The following is a 23242-nucleotide window of genomic DNA, read 5'->3' as shown; positions in this document are numbered from 1 at the left end:
ATATTGGAATCTGGATCTGGAGTTATAAAAAGTCTCTTTTTTTTAGCCATAGTGATGTATGTTTTGCGGAGAATATGAACTGAACGTCAAAGGCACTGAAAGTTTCTCAAGACAAAGAAGCACATTTATTACGGTATGGCTGGTTGCAGCTGTAATTAATTTTTCTCCCCCTCCCACCAAAGACCCATAAAATGCTTTACTGTGTCTGTTTCTCTGTTATTTGTCATATACTGAGTTGATCAAAGGCCAAATGTTTGGCATTGCCCCTCCTCCATTATGTTGTCTTTGGAGATCTGCTTTTTTGCTTCTTTTATTAACCACATACTTAAAGGAATGGCCTGAAAACCTCTCCAGTGAGACCTCCCAGCTGACCAAGAGAGGCGAAGATGGCTTGCTTTAGTTGCTTCAACTCGAGCAAGGAGGAAGAATCTCCGTCAGGACACTGCCAAATTTGGTCAGAGCTGATTTCAGCCTTACCTGGCAATTGCAGTCGATTTGTACTTGCGTTTAAACAGCAGGGTAAGTAGCTGGAGAATGTCAAGGAGGTCTGAAGCTTTGATTGGGTTATGCTGCGCCGACTTTGCAGGTGGCTAATGAGTTGGGCCTTCATAAGAGAAAGCTAATCTCTCTCAAAGCCAAGCTGAGGAGGAGCTGAATGGAATTTGCTTAGCTCTGAATTCTGCGCCCTGTATGTTTAAGCCTGCTCGCTCTTTCTCTTCCATAGTCGTTGAGATGCTGCTCGGCACCCACCGAGAGTCACGTATGCCGCGGTACGGGTCACCCATAGCATAGACTTTAGGGGCCTCTCTGCTGCTAGTTTATTGGATTATGGAAAAATCATAAAACCTTGCTCTAGCCCCCCTGCCTTAGCATTCAAAAAACAGAGGTAGTGATGTGTGCTAAGTTTGGAGATTACAGAGGGGTTTTGGGTGGGCTTTAAGGTGCGAGTGAGGACCAGTGGATGGGGTTCTTGAGCAACGAAACGGTCGACTGCCATCAGCTGCAGCTGGGTGTGGGTGTGCGAGACCGGTGTCACTGGAGAACCTGTTAATGTGAGCTGGCGTGGCAAAGCAGCTTGGCAGCCAGGGGAACTAAAGTGGCCATGGCATCAAACTTTCAAAGTCTAAGTGCTCAAACTGTCTGCACAAGTTCACAGAAGAACAAGTTACTTAATCTTTTTTGTCTACCACTGTCCTAATATTCTCTTTCTGCCATCTAAATCCGTGTTTTTGTCCTAGCCAGCTGTTGCTGGACAGTTTTGTCAGTTGCCAGGTTTTTATCTGTTTCGTGCTGGGTAGGCCCTACTCTCATTGGTCCAAATTCCTGTTTCCCGCAAGGCTTTGAAGTCTGTGGGAGGCAGATTATTTTAATGACATTTACATGCATTAATAATGAATGAGATGGGCTCTGTCAGGTAACAGGACCCCAAAGCCCCCACTCTCTTTTGGGTCCCTTTGGAGATAAAACTTGTTTTCAGTGAAAGTCACTGCTATTTGCTCTGTAACCACATTGTCAAAGCATTTATGCAAGTGGTTAAACACTAACAATTCTCTGCTAAATATAGTCCATTGCCTGTTGAAATGTGTTTCATAAAAGCCTCCTATATGAAAGAAAAAGAAAAAATGAAGTAATAGTTCATAGTAGTTCATGTGTATTTTCTAACGTTCTAGGCTTTAAAAATAAATACTACATAACCACTAGAATTTGGTTGTTTTAGTCCATTTCTTCAGAAACCACTAGATAACTCTGTCAGGATGGAGAACTTTGGCCTACAGGCGTCCATATGGCATGCGATCCTATTTGGAGAGTGGCATTTTTATGCTGGCTGGCATTACACTGTTGACAACTGCTGCCAGTCCTGATTTGATTTGATTTTGGTGGTTTGCTCCGCTGTTCCAGCAGATAGAAAAGCTTCTGTTCCTTCAGCACAAGTCAAGTCTTTAGATACACACACAAACATGTAAGTGCCAAAGAGAAAAACTACCCTGGAACATCAATGGGATGGCTTTTGTCATGGAACTTATGTAGTCATTCAAATGTAGAAATGGGGCTTTTTCTGTTTGTGTGATTTAATTCAGATTTGTCTGTGTAGAAATGCTGTAAAAATCTTGCTGTATGGTATAAAGTCATTATTTTTAAATTAATTACTTGGATTTTAGGTGCTTTGGAACTTCAGAGAACAATAAGAATGTCATTAAGGCGTATATTGGTGTTAGATATTAGAGTTTTTAATTAATTTATAATTTTCAATTTATGAAAGTTTATATTTTTATATAAAATTGTGATATTTTTTTGTCTATTTTATAAATCCTTTTTATTTATAATTAAAATTATTACAGGTTGATATTGGGTAGTTAATTTAGCATGTTTACACACACAAACATGTAAGTGCCAAAGAGAAAAACTACCCTGGAACATCAATGGGATGGCTTTTGTCATGGAACTTATGTAGTCATTCAAATGTAGAAATGGGGCTTTTTCTGTTTGTGTGATTTAATTCAGATTTGTCTGTGTAGAAATGCTGTAAAAAATCTTGCTGTATGGTATAAAGTCATTATTTTTAAATTAATTACTTGTATTTTAGGTGCTTTGGAACTTCAGAGAACAATAAGAATGTCATTAAGGCGTATATTGGTGTTAGATATTAGAGTTTTTAATTAATTTATAATTTTCAATTTATGAAAGTTTATATTTTTATATAAAATTGTGATATTTTTTTTGTCTATTTTATAAATCCTTTTTATTTATAATTAAAATTATTACAGGTTGATATTGGGTAGTTAATTTAGCATGTTTACAACATACTGTGATTTAGAAACTCTTGCATACTTGGTACAGATAGGAGTGTGATTTACTAAACCTCATCAGCTGAATCTTCTTTCAGTGACTGTAATCCAAAGAAAGTTTCTTCTATGAGCTTTCAGGCAGAGTAGCAGAGTTGCACGTGGTTTTCCCACTTAGAAAAGGTGTTTGAGTGTGAGTCAGTTGGCATGGCTGTCATTCATGTGACTGCAGTGTATCCATTCACTCTGTAATAATCAGTTTGAATGGTCCAGTGATGTGAGAACAAACTGAAGCCACTTCAGTCGGATTCCACATTCTTCTTCTTACCACATAATCAGTCGTCTGTTCCATCAGTGAGAACAAAATGTGCCCCAAAGTTGATTGAGCAAAGAAGAGTTACATTTGGGTACCCACTCTAAAACTGGTCACATCACATTAGTTTTGTTGGCTTTCCTCGCTCCCATGTGGGTGGACGGCTCTTGTTGATGGAGGCTCATGCAGTGTGCCTAATCACATTCTGCCAAGACGCTGTAGGGTTTGACACTGTGGACAGAGCAGCAAAGTCCTGACTGATTTAAAAAAAAGAAATGTTCAAAATCCAAACCTAAAAAATTCTGTGGCTAAGTAATCATTTCTCCCCAGATGGGAATAATCAGCATACAGAAATATGCAAACGGCCTCTGCGGAAACTCATCTATGTGAAGTTTCTATACGTTCTCTGTATTCAAAGAGCCTGTTTTTTTGCCGTGTAAAATTCTCCTGATGGTTCTAAATGAAAAGTTTGCCTAAAAATGAAAATTCTCTCATGTAATTCCAAAAACCTGTATGATTTTCTTTTTTCTGTTGAACAAAATGAATATATTTTTAAAAATGTCTCCAATGTATTTTTGTCCAATGAAAAGCAATGCGGTCCAATGTTACATTTGGGTGCACATTCTAAAATTGGTGGCATCACACTAGTTTTGTTGGCCTTCCTCGCTCACATGTGGGTGGAATCCTCTTGTTGATGGAGGCTCATGCGTTGTGCCTGACCACAGTCCTCCACGACTTTGTAGGCCTTGACACTGTGGATGGATCAGCAAAGTCCTGGCTGATTTTAAAAAAAGAAACATTGCAAAACACAAACCTCAAAATTATGTGGCTAAGTAATCATTTCTCCACCAATGAGAATAATCAGCATACAGAAATATGCAAACAGCCTCTGCATAAACTGGCATCTATGTGCAGTCTCCATGCAATTCCAACAGCTTGCATGTCTTTTGCTATGTAAAACTTTCCAGCAGATAACCCAAGTGAGGGGAACTTCACCAACAAAAATTATATTCTCATCTACTCAATTTCATTTCATTCCAAAATCATTTTTCTTTGTGGAACAAAAATCATTAAAAAAATAAAAATTTTGATTTCTTTTTTTTTTTAAATAATTGTCCTTTTTTTTCCTCCAGTAAAAGTAATGTTGTTTTAAATCCCATTGACTTTTATTTTATTGATAATGTATTTTTTCCCTCTACAAATGAAGAAAAGGGTAACACTTTACTTAAAATCTTTATGTATAATGCATTATAAAAATAGTTTTAATGCATTAATTATGCCATAATGCGTTTTATAATACATTGTACAGTCTCATGAATAGTTGTAACTACAGTTAATACGTTATAACATCAATTCATTGTTACACTATGCATTTTTCATAGTGATATAATGTATTACAACACACATTATGAATAATTGTAATGCATTTTAATACCCTTTATAATGCATTATACATAAAGACATTAAGTAAAGTGTTAACGAAGAAAGTTATAAATGTTTGGAACAACATTTTAGGTAACACTTTAGAATAAGGACTAGTTCTCACTATCAATTAGTTGCTTATCATGCCTATAATTAACATATTGGCTGTTTATTAGTACATAAAGCACATATTCTGCATGAACATATTCTACATCCCAAATCCTACCCAATACCTAAATTTAACAACTACCTACTAACTATTAATAAACAGCAAATTAGGAGTTTATTGAGGTAAAAGTCGTAGTTAATAGCTTGTTAGTAGCAAGAATTGGACCTTAAAATAAAGTGTGACCACATATTTTCTTAATTTTTGAGTGAACAATCCCTATAAAGGTACTATAAGAGTTTCTTTGCAAAATCACACCTGTCTCAGTAACTTGTCAATTATTTTGTGCAGTTTCAGGACACCTAGTTGAGTGATATCTGTCAGGTAATGGGATATTTTGAGCGTCATCCCGTAAAAATGATTTTAACAGTGTCGTTAAAGTAAAAACAAATCTTGCCTTGGACTCTTTGATAATTAAAATTCAACTTTCACAACCAATAAACTGTGAAGTGTTCTTACTGCTGATTGTTCTCCAGTGACTTGGCTTCTGTACAGGCACATTCTGTGGAGAACTCGGAGCGAGCAAAGTCTCTATAGTGAGGGAATGCAAAGGGGGATTAGCCCTCGAGACTGTCTTTGTCTATGGAAACCTTGCATTTATGAATGGCTGACTCACTATTTAACAGTGTCATCTGGTTTGATTTATGCTTATTCTTGGCTCACGAGGGACTCTCATTTGCAATGAAGATGTACAAACAACTTTGCCATGATGAAGGACGAGTTCATGCATGGTGTTCTGGTTTAAAAGGAATTATTTCAAGCTGACAGGGATCAGATTTTTTTCGATTTTTTTAGAAGCTGAACATGTTACGAATGCGGCCTTGCCATTTTCATCTTCCTGGACGAAGGATTGACAGAAACCAGACTATTCATGATGCAGTCTAGATGTTATAAAACCCTGCGCGGTTGGAAAGAATGTGCCGGGTTATGACATTCTGATCTTAATCGTGCGGCCTCTTCCTCAGGAACTCATCTATCCTTACCTGTGAAGCCTGTGAATTCGGCGGCACTCGTTTCCGAGAGTCTTTTGAGAGTTCAGGTGCTTGAGGTTTGGGTTAACCACCCCACATTACCACGTGGGTCAAAGGGGGTTCAGGGCGCATGAAAGTATGTGGTCTGTGCCTTCACCACAGGCAGCAGTGGCGGCTTTTTGCTTGCCAAGAACCTCTGAGCCGCTGTCTCTGATAGCACTACATGCTAGAAAACATCGCTTTGTGGTTAGAAAGGGGGGCTGGATGCTTTAGTATGCATGGAGGGGGCTGAAAGCATAGTGAAATCATAAAAGTACAGATTTTGGATCACATTGAAGGACCCTGGTCCTGTCATCCATTAATCTGAAAATTGCGCCTCTTTCATATGGGGCTATTTTTTGGCAGCTGTGTGTCAGGCTTGAAAAGTCCAAGAGTAGCCTTTTTGTTTTGCTCCTTTGATCCTTCGAGACCTTTTTTTCTTAATAAGTCCCAAATATTATTCCCCCAATTTAGCCCGGATTAGTACAGTAGAGGCTAATTTACTGGGTCATTTCATCTAATCCCTAAAAACAATAAGGGCTGGGACGATGCTTGCTCTGGTGCTTGTCTGTGACCCAGAAGAAAGCTTTCTTGTGTTCTTCAGCAATGTACGTCTACAAAGGCATGGCGTTTCTATGTTACTATGGTTTGTGTTATAAAATTATTATAAATGTTTATAAATGCATTTTTATTTATTTGAAGGATTTTATCGGACAGTATGTTTCTGTGCATGTTCTTTTAATTAGATTACTTTGTTGTCATCTAGTCCTCACTTAAACTTACGGTACTTTTTAATAATACACAAATGTAATCTGTAAAAGAATGAAATGTTCAATATCTGGCATTTAAAAATATTGATTTTAATTTGTTTGTTTTTGTTTTTAATTTGTTGGGTTTTTCTTTTTTCATTTTGTTTTGTTTTTAATCTAGTTTTTAATTTTGTATTTTTGTTTTGTGTTCTGTTTTGTGCTTTGTTTTTTGTTTAATTTGAAACCAGAATAGAGGTAAAAATCATTGGCTTAATATTATCAAGAATTTTAATAGCTGTGCATCCTTAATTTTTCAAAACAGCATGGTCTAGCAAAAATGTCCTATTGACTTGTTCATTGCAGTATTATAACTTCAGTTCAATTTAGTGATCAGGGCATTATAGCTCACTGTACTTCAATATAACCGACTTTTAAATAGTTGCATAATGAATCTTTTTGTTCTGCACATTACAAGCACATTATCCAAATAACAGTTCAACTAAGCCAGAGGAAGTCGCCAGGTTTTCGGCTGAAGGCTTCAGACACAAACATCACATCATTTTTGCAAACCAGCCCAGTGCTGATTCAGTGTTAGAGAGTCATGGAAGTGTGGAAGCTTTGTTTCCCATTATTCATGGAAATCGAGGATAGCGGGTCTGTTTTTCGTAGCCAAAGGGTCAGTGGAGGACTCGCGCATCAGTGAAAAGTAGTGGTTTATGTTCTTGCCAGTGCCACCAACTGGAACACATTTTCACAGCAATGAGGGTAATTAAAACTAAATTATAATTCACGACACTTTATCCCTCCAGGGAAGAAAATAGAAGACCTATTTTGGGTTGACTGTATTCTAAAATTACAGTGCTGGAATGAGGGTGAATGTGTCATCTTTAAGGGCAGAGACAGATTAATTCAGGGTTGCTTGAGGAACGCATGATTAAGCTAAATAGCACAGGATTGGCTCTTCATTTTATGTGTGGAGTTTTTTTTGGCTGGCGTTATTAATGTTAGTTTCAAATTGCTGGAGGCACATCACACAATAGTTCATCTTGTAGTGTCACATGAGAATGTCAGTGAAAGGACTCATTTAGCACTTTAAATTGAATACTGATGCTGAATTGTCAATCTAATTTCCACCATGAAGACATAAAACAGATGATGGAAAGGAAGTATACATATGAATGAACGTTTGAGGGACTTCTCTATATATTTTCTAGGCCTTAAGAGGTTGAGATCTGGAAGTCATACTGTGTGTGCGCATGCACATTCTGGTCTGACTGGACCCTGCCATCCCCAGCACCAGGGGTTTGTCTAAACAGCGCCAGTGTTTGCACAGTGCTGTCAGGGTGACTGGACCGACTATCCCTCATGCTGCCTGTCTGAAATCCACGCTGTCCAAAAAAGCACTTAGAGCCCCATTTGAGAGGCAGCCCATCATCTGCACAATGATGGAGGAGGGCAAGCACATGGTTTTCTGTTCAGCAGCTCCTTCTTCTCAGACGTCTTGTGGTCCACCCACTGAAAATGAAAATTTACATTATTTACTCACCCTAATGTTGTTCCAAATCCATATGACGTTATTTTTTTCTCATTGGTATCAGTCCTTACAGTGAAAGTTCATAGCGATCACATCTGTCAAGCTACAAAAAAGCACTATAAAAGCAATGTAGAAGTACTTTTAGGTTATCATATGGCTTAAAAAGACGTTAAATATAGCACTCAGGTCATATGGAGTAATTTTATGCTAATTTTTGGAGTTTGATAGATAACAGCATAAATGTTTTTGTGAATGTTATGAGTATGTAAATGACAAGCAGCTAGAGTTTCTCAATGTTCATGTTCAACAACTGACGATAATATTCAGGGATGCAAAGTATCTGACTATTGATTGTCAAATTTTGCTATTTTCAATTAAAAATAACTTTGATCTTTTGCACAATTCATGTAAAGCAATTCATAACTGAATGAGACGAGACAAGAAACATTAACAAAGTTTGCAATAAATTGCCGTTTTTATTTTTTTTCTTCTTCTTGATTCCTTTAAATTCTTCAATTTCTGTTACATTTGTGACAACACCCATTTGGTTTTGTCCCCACCAATGTCCAAAACATGATTACATCCTTGCTTTCTCATATGATTTTGATTCACGTCACTAATTCTCAAGGGATTTTCCATCTGTCAAATGGAGTGTTGTTAGTTTGAATATGTGGACACATTGGCCTGGAGTTGATACTGTAAAACCAGTGCTGACTCTAATTTACTCATTTATTTCTTGACTCTCACTGGTCTTTTTGTCACAAGTATGAAATGACTATTGAAGTCGGGTCATTTACATTGCCAAGCAAAATTATCAGGCCAAATGAATGGCATGCAATGAGGCACATGTGCATAAATGGCCATACTGTTTAACAGCTCATTGATCAGAGACAAAGATCAGCATGGGGCCACAAGCAATATGGTCCTCCATAAGGTTTTTACAATAAACTTGCAAAGAAATTGGACGAGTATATCAATCAAACCCCCTTTTATGCTTGCAGCCAATCGTCAGGAAAATTAAAATGTTAAAAATTACTTTACCTTCTGCATTAGTACAACAACTACAAGACTTAACTTTTTATGAAATGAAGCATGTCTATGGAATATGAAAGATCTTTGCTGGTGTAGAGTGAATGCCATGCCGTGTACAGGGGTCAGTGTGTAAACCTGCGACCGCAGCACAAGGGTTAATGTAGCGGAACCCTCTCCCCCATACTGCCTTCACTGGCTTCGTAATTCCCACCGGGTGTCCGCTAGGGGTCACAAGCTTTGGGCCTTTTGAATGACAACCTGGCCATAAAATGTGATTGGCTGGGTGTGGGACGGTGCAGCTCTTAATAGCCAATAGCAAGGCTTCAGTGGTACTGAAGGAGTGTGACTGATCAGAGAGAAAGAGCTGGCTTGTCTGCTCACACGGAGAGAGACACTCAGGCCTTTCTGACTACAAGAAAGTGTCTGTAAATATGAGTGCAGGACTGAAGTAAAGATATTGGGAGTATGACGCCACATGTGACACTTCTAAGCTAAGAACTTTACAGGTAGGGTTATGGAGTGTTTTTATATTCATTAAGTTGCAATTTTACGCCAAACTTTTAAGCTGAAGTATCTTTTTGTATGTTTATTTTAGTGGGCGGACATCCTGGAAATATGCTGGAACTTTAAAGCATGTGTAGATTCCTTTAAAAAGGGTGTTTTATGTTTATTTTCATTGCAAGGTTTGATATTGTCTATGGTCTGTTGCTGTTCTTGTGGATGGATGTGAAAAATAGATGACACTGAGCTTAAAAACAGATGCAAATGATTTATTAGAAGTCGTAGACAAGGATCTGGAGTTGTCATTTGTCTTGCAACGGAAGGAAAAGTGGTTCTTTTTAGTCTCGCCAATTTCTGTTAACTATAGTAACATTTATTTTGACCTTTTTAGAAACCCTGAAGCATTAACATCTCTTTGCTCTTTTCTAAACAGATTACGTTGTGAGGATTCCAGCCTTCTTATTCGTTTTCAAACAGTCCCATGATGCAGCTGGTGAGCCTGGCCTGGATGATGGTTCTGGCCGCCCCACTGGTCTGCTTTGGTTTCACCACCCGTGGTCAAGGCCTGCGTGGGCGGGTTCAAGGTGACCGACGGAACATCAGACCCAACATCATACTCATCATGACAGATGACCAGGATGTGGAGTTGGGTGAGTATACCAGATGCAATTCATCATTAATGGCCCTTCTGTTCCGCAGACGAATGAGGTGGAGACATCTCTTGAGGCTTTGTCAGTGCTCAGCATGCAATAGTTATGAATCAGCAAGCAGTCTGGAAAGTTACTGTAGAGATCCTCAAAAACCATAATGATACTTGGAGAAACATGGGAATGGAACTGTAGACCACACTTTTTTTTTTTATTATTCCCCTCACTGATTTGGTTGTTTGAATTTGCACTTATATTTGTGAGATTTTTTTTTTTTTTTTATATTTGTGAGATTTTGTTGTTTGTTTTGTTTTGTTTAAAGTAGTATTTGTTGACCACTTCCATTATGGCTTACTTTACTTACTTAACATTCTTAAATGAATATGCATTTACTTGAGAAGCAAAATTATGTATTTTTTTTGTTTTGTTTTTTTTTCAGAAAAATTTATCAAAATCAGTCGAGTTTTTATATAAAACAAGAAAATTATCCTCCACTAGGGTAAGAAAAGTAATGTTATTTTTCCATTTGGATTATGTGTATTTTTATGTGTAGGCATGAATTCACTTCCTTTTTTTTTTTTTCTTTTTTTTACATCTCTTGAGGCTTTGTCAGTGCTCAGCATGCAATAGTTATGAATCAGCAAGCAGTCTGGAAAGTTACTGTAGAGATCCTCAAAAACCATAATGATACTTGGAGAAACATGGGAATGGAACTGTAGACCACACTTTTTTTTTTTATTATTCCCCTCACTGATTTGGTTGTTTGAATTTGCACTTATATTTGTGAGATTTTTATTTTTTTTTATATTTGTGAGATTTTGTTGTTTGTTTTGTTTTGTTTAAAGTAGTATTTGTTGACCACTTCCATTATGGCTTATTTTACTTACTTAACATTCTTAAATGAATATGCATTTACTTGAGAAGCAAAATGATGTAAGTTTTTTTTTTTTTTTTTCAGAAAAATGTATCAAAATCAGTCGAGTTTTTATATAAAACAAGACAATTATCCTCCACTAGGGTAAGAAAAGTAATGTTATTTTTCCATTTGGATTATGTGTATTTTTATGTGTAGGCATGAATTCACTTCTTTTTGTTGATTTTTTTTTTTTTTCTCGAAAAACAATAAATTTTGCTACTCAAGTAAATGCATTTTGAATTCAGAATGTTTACATATCTGTTCGGAACACAAGACAAAAACTGATAAGACCATCTTAGACCAGCATGATTTTCCATACTGCTCCATGCTGGTTTAAGGTAGCACTGGTCTAGCTGGTGGATCACCATAACCAACTTGATGAGCTGAGGATGCTGGTTTACCAACATAATGGCTGACGAATGTCTGAAATGTCCTATCTTGATCTTGGAGGGTCATGTTCCTGCACAATTTTGCTTCAACACATCTGCCTGGTAATCCTGAAGACTTTGATTAGCTGGTTAAGTAGAGTTTATTTAGGGTTTTAGCTAGTTTTAAAACACCTTGTGGGAACACCAGCATTTAGTCTCTGCAGGTTTTTTCAGCGGGACTGTCACTCGACTTTTTTTAGGAGATCTATTTAAGTTGTTCATTATTAACTCAGCCTTGGAAAGAAAAGCCTTGAGACTTCTCGGACTTCACTCCTAGGAACATTAGCTTGCTTGCTTAGTTTTCTCGATCTGCCACCCAAGTCTCTCTTGGTATCTGTCCCATAAGGTAAGCCTAACTATTGTCACTGGATCAGGTTCCTTCCTCCTGAGAGCATAACATCCAATAGGTCTCAATTTCAGACTGTCATCACAGGTTTGACTTATTTCCTCTTTTAATATTTAATGGCTTCCCTCAGACATCTGAGAGGCTACGGGCCGTAGTACTGGAACCACAGCCAGTCGTTACATTGCCACAGAACTACAGGGATCCTTCTCCACATCGAACACTTTTAGAGGCAACTTTTGACAGCATGTTTTATAATAAGACATGTTGAGGTTTGAACTTCTTAAACTGATTTACTGAACATGCATTTGTCTCGCTTGCTGTGTCAGGCTCATTGCAGGTGATGAACAAAACTCGCAAGATCATGGAGGACGGTGGAACCTCATTTACAAATGCGTTTGTAACTACGCCCATGTGCTGTCCATCACGCTCTTCCATGCTGACTGGGAAGTATGTCCACAACCACAACACATACACCAATAATGAGAACTGTTCCTCGCCTTCCTGGCAAGCTCAGCATGAGCCGCGCTCCTTTGCCGTTTATCTCAACAACACTGGATACCGAACAGGTAAGAAACCAAATGAGAGACAGATAATTCATTCTGACCTACTTGATCTGAGTTGAATCCTGCTTCCATTATGTCCTGTTTCATGGATGTTGTTCACTACCCAATACAATAAAAGCAAATAGCCATGTATTACCACTCAAAAGTGTGAGGTCGGTACGATTTTTAAAATGTAAGGTTTTTAAGAAGCCTTTTACACTCACCAAAGCTGCATTTTATTTGATTAAAAAGTAAAAACAACAGCAACAATAGGAAAAGTCCTTGCTAAATAAAATAAATATTCAGACTTTTGAGTGTTTTGAGTGTTAGTGTGCATTATAGGCTTTTTTGTGTTATATTAAGCCATCAATTTAAATATTAATATTAAAAACTAACAGACCAGTTTAGCTTCATACACTGTAATTTTGCAGGGGAAATTTACAAAATTGAAACAAAATATGTACACATTGTGTGTAGTAATATGCTATTTTTAAATAAAAAAGTATTAATAATAATAACTTATTATAATAATCATAGTAATAATTATAATAATAATAATTATTATTATTATTAATAATAATAATAATAAATTATTTATTATTATTATTTAAAAATAAATATATATATTTAGTGATGCAACAGTTTCCCACTTTACCCTGGAAATGTATTTGTCTGACAGTGTTCTGCAATTAAACTGGAATTTTTCATTCACATTTGTTCTTTCAAATTTTCAATTTGTCTGGTTTGTGGAAGCTAAACATGGAGCTAAATGTGCCAGCAGCCCTGTACTGTGTTTCTTGAGTGGCAGCACGTTCTGACCCTGAATACAGGGGTTCAGGTCTCACCACTGCTTGTGGTTTCCAGCTGATGTTTTAGTCTACAATTAACTCTCCAGGGCAGACTGGCTGTTTGCCCGGCTTTTTTGCAAGATGTTTTGGCTTAGCTTAGAGGGGAAAGGGTAGAGGAGACATGTATACAATGCAGAGACAGACATTTACAGGTACTGTTCAAAGGCAGTGTTTTGAGACGCTTGTCGTAAATGATAATTTTAGTCTTTGTGTCTGCCTCACTGAACACAGATTCAAGTTTGTTTTTCTTTATTTTGTCCCACAGCTTTCTTTGGGAAGTACCTCAATGAGTACAATGGCAGCTACATCCCACCTGGGTGGCGCGAATGGGTGGGGCTGATCAAAAATTCCCGTTTTTATAATTACACTGTCTGTCGGAATGGGAACAAGGAGAAGCATGGTGCTGATTATGCAAAGGTAAGTGCGCTTGGTAATATAAGTTCACAGCCCTGTCACCATGCCAAGGGCTTTTTTTAAACTAAATTTTCAGTGTATGTTCAATTGTATGGTCTGTTCGCGACTAATTTCAGGCCTCTAATTACATATAAAATTTGGGTCGGTTGACTCCACATGGAATGTGGTTAGATTAAAGGAGGCATGGGGAGTTACGTCGGTGTCTTGTGTATCATCAGGTGGTTACACTGAATAAAACTTGGTAAAAAAAAAAAAAAAAGAGACATTGTCCTTGGGGCAAAGTTCCTTTTGGAAACAACTATGTTCTGTTCTGCTGATTTGACAGGTTGGACATTTGGACTATGTTCAGACTGGTATACTTCTACTAGTGTTTCTGCAGTAAATATTATGTAATTTTACATATTTTTCAATTAAGTCAACATTTTAGCACAAAATTGAGCCCAGTCTCATAAAAATGTGTATCAATAGCACAATTATATATATATATATATATATATATCAGTATATTTTACATACTATTTATACGCAGAAACTGACTTTACCATGCATACAATATGCACGTGTTTGGCGTGCATATAATACACATTTTAGTGTACATATAATATGCACCTACCTCCAGTGTTCAAACTATACCGTGGACTTTGGGGGAGCCCACTTGTATTTTTATAACGGGGGTCGTGCGCTTGCGTGTGCCTCAAAAGAGGACTAACAATGACTTACAAAGATGCATAACAGCTACAAGTATATACACTAGGATATCAATTTAAGGATTTACCCTATTATACTTTATCGACACTATTTGATAGGTGAAAAATCAAACAGCCCCACATATAATCTATAAACAAAGCATCGGGCTGTCTTTGAGTTCACATGAACAACGGTTAAAGTTACTCGTCGTCAGGCTACAGAAGAATACCATAATTCCTCCGTTCAATTAAGCCTAAGACATCGAGAGTCACGCAGACCTATAACAACCCAGCCACAACACTTCATTGCAAATAACATGCCTTACCTTAACACAGTATCGACCACAGAGTCCAACGTTTAAATTTTTTCTACGAATCTTTGAGTTAACATGTACTAAACATGAGTGGAATTTGCTCCGCAGCGCCCCCACACCTTGATGCTCATGACAAGAATAGCATGTATAATTATCTTTTATTGAAGTGAATTAGGTTTAAATCGCCGTCATGCCTGAATGAATTATATTTTTGCAATTTTACACATAATAATCCACGATGATCACATTACCAAGACTGAAATTGTATGTCAAAATAACACATTGTGAATATTTTCTGAGACCCTCCTCCCAAAATTTCACAAATCACGTTTTCAGGGGAGCCCATGTCTTAAGGGGAGCCTAGCTCCCCCGCAGTTCGCACCCTGCCTACCTTACACCCCTAAACCTACCAATTGCGTATCACGCACGCCAAAGTCCATTTTTGAGTATAAGTAGTACACCAAATTCACAAGCTTTTGATGCAATATCTATTATTTTGGATGTATATCAGGTACAGTACATGCCAAATTAATGCTGTAAAATATACACGAGTCAGTTGGTATTACATTACTATGCTTAAATTACACTCTGAAGTTTTTTTCATAATAATAGTTACAATTACATAATTATATTTCTACTCCAGTAATTTTTTTTTTTATATATATATGAACATTTAAATGGTTGCTGTCATAAAAAACATTTTTATAAATGGATTTATTCAAACATAAATAGTAAATTTTTCTAGCTGACTAACGAGTTTATGGTAAATGGTAATTGTAGGTAAATGTATGTTTACGGTGACATTCATTGTCAAACTTTTAAACGAGGTCCAAATTTAAAAGCAACCAGATAGCATATACAACCCATACCAATCAATACACACAGAGAAGAAGAAAAAAGCATGTTACAAAAATACAGCAATACAGTGTCTCCACATCTTAGACTGATACTGTGTGTAATGCTAACCCTTATGTTTATTTGATTGTTTACAAGCGTACATTGACGTCTTTTCGCAGTAAGAAAAACTGATTTAGCGATTACATGAAACAGGATATGGATTTCGTAGCTGTACTCCTTCTTTTAACATGCCTTCTGATGTTTATTTGTTTATTTCATGCTGAAACTGGTATTAAAGCGGAGGAGATTATCATTCACGTGCATTTCGCTCTGCCGCTTCTCTTGAACTGAGGCACTACATTGATCTGTAACTCTACATTAAACAGCGCCAAAACTGCATTTATTGTTTGAATACAGCAATTAAATGGCCAAAATTTGAAACCTGAGACTTGGTTTCATATCAAAAGTATCGAAGCACAAAGCTTATTGCGATTTATTGGATGGGAAACGCGTGCTACAATGGTTCCATTCATTAACTGAAAACAGGCTAGACTAATTGATTCTTGGGATTTAAGAATTTCTTTAATTTCTTTAAACGAGAAATCTACATTTTTACCCAGCCCTGTATGATAGCTACATATAGTCATGGTTTACACAGTGCATTGTATGACTAGATGTGAAGTGACAGTGACTTTTGCCATCAAGTCAATATGAGCAAAGTGATCAAATCAAAGTTTAAAGAGTTTAATTTGACATGGCCACCTTCCATCTCTAGAGTGTTTTGGAGCTGCTGTCAAAACAAGCTTTTGGAGTCTCTCTCAGGTAGCATATTTTTTGGGAATGTGGAATTTGTGCTGAGGTTTTATGGTTTGGGCATAAATTCCAGTAGCCTCTCACTGCAGAACACAAGATCCAGGGGGCGTGGTTGGATCCACATCTAGGGGGTGGAGATGGTAGGTTTAGGTGTGGAGATGGGTAGGTTTAGGTATATGTAAGGTGGGAGGAGTTGGATCTGGATCCAACTACGCCCACTGGATCTTGTGTTCTGCAGTGAGGACCATCTCATAAATTGGATTGGAGGCAGTCTAAGGGATGAGCAAATACATATTTAGACTGTTACTTGGATGTCAATAACCTGCTTGTTGAATTTGATGGTGTTAATCCACAAGTGGAGAGGCACACAAGGCTGAATGTTTCTCCATGGGGTTTGCAGAAATTGTGTGGCAGTGTTCAAGTGGTTCCTGGAAACCCTTAGTTAGGAACACTTATGTTCCTGTTTAAATTTTGAGATTTAAGGAATCAATAGGTAGGCAGAGCTATGAAGGTTTAGAAGAACATCTTGGCCAGAAATGTTGCCCCAAATTTTGCACCAAAAATGATTCTCACTGGTGAAGAATGTCACGTTTCAGATTAGCTGTAGCCTTTTAGTTCTGTTTAGTAAACAAGTAAATCAATAAAAATGTGTTGCAAAGGCACAGCTTGTGCCTTCATTCAGTCCAAGATCTTTAATGCATATGTTAGGTACATTCAGATTCTATTTCACTAGCTACTGTATGTTTCCATCCACCTATTTTTATGCGCATTTTGGTTTATCGGAGAAAAAAAACGTATGTGCACAACTGAGTAGGATAAACTTTTTATCCGATAGAAAAAATGCGCTTAAACTACGATGGAAACACATTTACAGAATAAATTCCACCATGTGACTTTGCGCTATGAGACGGGATAAATTGACTAACCAGCGGACAGATCTCATTCACAGCATCTATATGTTGTTATGGTCATTCTGAAATGCCTGAGGAAAGTCTGTCATTAAAGTACTTCTGCATAATTACTGTCTTACATGACTGCGTTCCCAAACAGCAGACATCCACCTCTAAAAGCAATGACCGCATTTATTGTGTAACGTCTGCTCTCTCTGAAGCGCAAGTAATTTATTACATATGAAAATTATTATATTCAGTGGCTTCTCCTAGTTTTCTTAGAGATATTTAGTGCCCGTGTATCAGGAAGTGACCATTTTGTTCTCTTTGACTCGTTGGATGGAAACGGTGCTTTATTCGCAAATGTTTTATGCATTATTCCAGTTTTGCGTATAAGTTAAAATCTAAATAAATAGCTACTGAAACATCCAAGATGATACAGTATAGTTTTCCAATATAAACAAACATGCTAGCTCAATTAGTTGTATTAGCAAATGGCTGCAATGTAACAAAGAGTGAAAAATTTAAGGGGGTCTGAATACTTTCCGTACCCACTGTATATATATATCTGTACCATTTACAAGAAAAGTTCAAGCAATGACTATAAAATGTACATTATTTTATATATACATATATTTAAGCTGTGAGGCAATTTTGTTAAAATATTTCCAAAAAATAACAAGATTGTCAAGCCACTTGTTTTTTTGTTGTTGTTGTTGTTTTTTTTATTTGTTTACTTGTTTTTTTCCCAAGATTTTATTTTTTTTTCTTATAATGAGGCTTTTTTTTTTATTTAAGAAATCCGGACAGTTATTTAGCCTTGACCTGACTTTATGACTGCCCCCAAAATATCAAATTTAATTTTAATTTAGAAATTAAAAGCATACTTATCAAAGAATCAGTGTATTTAAGTCAAAATGTATGAATTGCAATTTAAATGTTTATAAGTAATTAAAATGTTTTAATTATTTTAAAAATGTTTATAAACAAATTTTTTTTAATTCTAATAAAAATACAAATGAATATGAAATAATAATTCAAATAAATTCCAAAATATAAATAAATAGATCTGGACCAAAAAAATAAATATAATCATGTCATTGACCCTTGCTTTATTTGTTCAAGCTGTGAAAGAAAGCATATACATGTGGAGAGCATTCACTTTATGTATGCATGATTTTTTTTTTTTCCCGTTCCAGGACTACTTCACTGATTTGATTACCAACGACAGCATCAACTACTTCCGAATGTCCAAGCGCATGTACCCACATCGGCCGGTGATGATGGTGATCAGTCATGCAGCACCTCACGGCCCGGAGGATTCAGCTCCCCAGTTCTCCGAGCTCTTCCCAAACGCTTCCCAGCACATGTGAGTGACTCCCAGAACATTCAGTTACACTCTGCTAGAGCGACAACGATGAACTCCACTGAACCCAGTCTATCCTGTCCGAGAGCCAAGCCCTGCTGGAATAGACACTGGCGTTCGAATTGAGTCTAGATATTTTTATTGTTCTGTATGTATTTATAATAGGATATTCCAAGGGACACATTTTTTAGTAGAACAGTATAGAACAGTAGCATTCCAAGCAGATCATTTTCCTATAAATTTTAAACCATTATAATTTGGCTTGCAGGTAAATATAAGCTTGTAGCTTTAGGAATTTTTGTGGCCTCATATATTTGGATATGCCATTAAAATTAGACTCTTAAGAGATGACAGTGCACTGAAATGCACTTCACACTCGACATGAAGTGATTTATCATCCAAGTAAAAGTTCTGGCACATGCCAAGTAAGATGATGGGGATGAGATTTTTATGGTTCTCACTCCGGAGCCAAGACCTTGATGGGTTCACTGCACTATCATCAGTTTCGTGGCTAGGTTCCTATTCCACAAACAGCGCTGTGGCAACAGGCCATCCATCTCCAAGTCCTTAACATCCCAGGCATGTCAGGATCCTGGTCAGGGCGACATCGCACTTTTGTCCCTCGGGCCTGTCCATTTCTTTCAGCCTGTCTTCCTACACAACATTCTGGCTCTTCTCATATCAATCATGCCTTTCAGTATGTAGGTTTGGGGAATGCATTGTCTTAGAAGACCCTTTTGTGTTATTAATATCTTTTTAAGTGCATGGGCTCTGAATGGATCACACTTGGATACCCCAAGGTTCACATCGGCTGGCAAGTCACTCTGGTGCCGAAAGGGTTGCCTGGCAAGTTGTGCCAAATGAACAGGGAAACAGATGGCAGGCGCAGGTTGCACTCTGGAGCGGTGCAGCAGGGTTTCAGACACTTTTTGGGGTTTATTTATCATCAGCGTAAAAATGAACAAAAGCACACATCCAAAAAACACAAATGAGGTGCTCCACCAAATATAGAGAGGTAAATACAGAAAAAGTGAAGAAAAAAATAGCTTCAAGAACTTTCTCTTCTTTCTCTCTTTCTTTCTCTCTTTCTTAATTTATAATTTTTGTATACTTTTATTTACTTATGTATTTTAGTTATATTTTTCAAGTTTATTTTGTGTATTTGGTTTACATATCTTTTGCTAAAGTTATAATATATAAATACATGTTTTAATTCAGGATTTATTTACTTTTATTTATTTTATTTTACTTTACATTTTACTTATTTAATGTTTTATATTTTACTTATGTCTTTCTTTCTTTCTTTCTTTACTAATTTATATATATTTAATTTTTATTTATACTGTATTTTATTTATATTTTACAAGTTTATTTTATGTATTTGTTTTACATATCTTTTACTATAGTTATAATATATACATACATTTTTAAATAAGCATTTGTTTACTTTTATTTATGTTTTACCTATTTATTTATATTTTACTTATGTAAAATATCTAAATGTAAAATATCTAAATTAATAATGTAATTATATGTATTTTTATAGACTATACTTTGACTGTATTCGTTTTTTATATTTAGTAATATAAATATATTAGAATAATATATTATAGAAGTAAAATAATAGTAATTTAATTTGTTTTTGTTTGTTTTTTTTACTTTTTTGAATTATTATTTTAATAGACTACACTTTGTCTGTCTTTATAATTAATTTGCATAATAGGAAATCATACTAGGTGGCTCTGCTAGAGTCATTATGTAAAAGTTCAATAAAGCCAAAGATGATTTTCTTGCCAGTCTGGGAGAAAAGCATTGCGTAAGCCTGTGAGCTTTTTAATGTGGTAATTGATACCAATAATCTCGAATGCATAAAATCTGCATTGCCATGCGATAAATTTGACGGGCAAAGTATGTATTTTCCCCCCCAGTAACATTTTATTATCACATAGAATGAAAGAGTATTGAGGGGGATTTCTGAAACACGTGATGTTTCCTGTGCTATAGCAAAAACTACACGCATATGTTATCTCAAAGACAAACGTTCTCCATCCTGCTTTGTGGCAGGTGTCGAATCTGGACTACTTCCATCCTTGGACCTCCAAATTCCAAATTTACTCTACCTATGCGAAGAGACAGGTTTCTTTGTGTGGTATATTAGTGTGCCTCACTAGCTGGGTGAAGAGTTCAGCGAGCGGACAAAGGCGGACTGAGGAGGAGAGGGCAGAAGCCGTCCACTCAGACAGAAAGGAGCTTTCCTGTGGCCATCATTCATTATGACACTAGGCACAAGAGTCTGGTCTGGAAAGCGAAGGAAGGCCATGTCTTTCAGCTGTGGAGAGAGGCCAACTGCAGTCAACAGGTGGCCATCGCCGTAGCCTTAGTTCCACAAACAAGTCCGTGGCCTCCTGTTTACCCAGCTTTTTATCCTCCACTTCAAATGCAAATGAGTTATAGCCCTGTCGTTGCTGGACTTATTACAAACTTTATTTTGGGCCCAAAGGCTGGGGAAGCTATTATTTTTCTTATGCATGTGCCAACCCTCAAACGATTAAACACTGCCAAGAAACCCTGAGACTCTCAGCATGGTGTGAGGAGAGATGGAGAGCGAGCCCAAGAAAAACACCTAGCGAGGAGAATTAGTACGTTTCCGTGGAGGGGGAGGGCGACTGCTGTTATTGATGCTTGTCAAGTATGTTATACAACAGGCAACTCCAACAACCGCAAGTGCTTGTGAAATGGCAGACAGGTGCATGTTTTCCTCACAGTAGCATGTTGTGCTTATTCACCCAGAACTCCCAGCTATAACTACGCACCAAACATGGATAAGCACTGGATCATGCAGTACACCGGCCCGATGAAGCCGATTCACATGGAGTTCACCAACTACCTGCACAGGAAGAGGCTCCAGACGCTGATGTCTGTAGATGACTCTGTGGAAAAGGTCAGCAGTTTAGACTTTCTTGCTCCAAATTCTGGATATTTAACCGACTTTGTACTTAAATGGAAAGGAAATGTGTGTTTACTTTACAGATATATAATGTCCTGGTGGACACCGGGGAGCTGGAGAATACATATATCATTTACACAGCTGATCATGGTTACCACATTGGCCAGTTTGGCCTGGTCAAGGGGAAGTCTATGCCCTATGATTTTGACATCAGAGTGCCGTTTTTTGTCAGAGGTCCTAATGTGGAACCAGGCGCAAGGTAAAATTAACTTGTATTTGAAATGCACATTTTGCACAATATAATTTCTTTCCACACTTTATTTATATTTGTATATTTCTATATTAAAATTGAATACGGTAATTGTTTAAAAAAATTAATGGAGAAAAATTTAATAAATAATATATACAAATATGCATTCAATTATTTATTAAATTAATATATTAATTATATTAAATTAATTATTTTAAAAACACTACAATATATATTTTTTAATTATTGTTTTTATTTATTAAATTAAATAATACATGAAAATATTTATAAAATTATATTAAATATCAAATTAATTATTTAAAGAATGTAATATATTTTAAATATATTTGGAAATGATCATTTTTGTTTATTAGCATTATATTATAGTATAATGCACATTTTGTAATTTTCACAGTTTAAAATATATCAATTTATATATTTGTTTTATATATTTATATTAATTTATATATTGAATTTTTTCATTAACTACTCCGTGTAAAAAATAAACTTGTAATAAATTGTACACATTTAAAATGATAATATATACTAAATTATATATTTGAATTTTTTTTTTTTTGTTTTTTTAATTGCTGCTTTTCACATCAAGATGTTAATTGATAGATTGGAGTCATGTGGATTACTTGTAAATTGGTGTGACATTTTTATGAGCTGTTTGGACTCTCATTCTGGCGGCACCCGTTCACTGTAGAGGATCCATTGGTGAGCAAGTGATTTAAATGTTACTTTTCTCCAAATGTGTTCTGACGAAGAAACAAACCACATCTTGGATGGCCTGAGGTTGAGTAAATTGAGCTCATTTTCATTTTTGAGCAAACTATTCCTTTAACAAACATCAAAAAATGTCTTAAATGCAATCTAATAGAACTAACTACAACTAAATAACTAGGACAAATTTCTCAAGAGGACAGATATTTCACGGAGGATCTGGGTCACATTGTTTTTGTGTGCTGTGAAAGCTATAATGCTCTCCACACATTAGTTATGAGATGCTGACCTGGGTGGGACGGCTATGCTTCCCAGGCTTCCGAAACTTCAGTGAGGCTGCCAACTTTAAAACGTGGCCTAGCAACTCACCAAAGCACATTTGTCATTCCAGCAAAATCCTGCGCAAGAAAGATGAGTCAGGAGGCAACTTGAACACACAACACTCTAACAGCTTACCCAAATACAAGAAGGTGAAGGAGGTGTGTCAGCAGGCAGAGTATCAGACGCCCTGCGAACAACCAGGACAGGTATAAACTCAAACACTCACACACATGCATTACTCTTTTTGTCACGACTGTCTATATATATTATGAATTTGCACACATGTGCACAATGTTTGCTCTGAAACATTCAAATAGTCTCAACCTGGGCCTTGTTTACCTTACTATGGGCTTGAACCAGGGTGTTTATGCACTAAAAAATGCTCTTTGTCCCAACCTTAAATGATGATTGAATACATTCATTTGCACCTTCAACACAAAA

At 36.5% G+C, this 23242-nt stretch overlaps 1 pseudogene; it reads left to right on the top strand.

The window, feature by feature from the left end:
- Positions 1–23242, top strand: part of LOC107566193 (extracellular sulfatase Sulf-1-like) — a 100960-nt pseudogene that overhangs the window by 65754 nt on the left and 11964 nt on the right.

The sequence above is a fragment of the Sinocyclocheilus grahami genome, unplaced genomic scaffold (genome assembly GCF_001515645.1).
Source record: "Sinocyclocheilus grahami isolate Dianchi unplaced genomic scaffold, SAMN03320097.WGS_v1.1 scaffold1055.1, whole genome shotgun sequence".
In the NCBI taxonomy this organism is placed as follows: domain Eukaryota; kingdom Metazoa; phylum Chordata; class Actinopteri; order Cypriniformes; family Cyprinidae; genus Sinocyclocheilus; species Sinocyclocheilus grahami.
The sequence above is the reverse complement of the archived record's forward strand: the minus strand, read 5'-3'. Positions and strand labels throughout refer to the sequence as shown.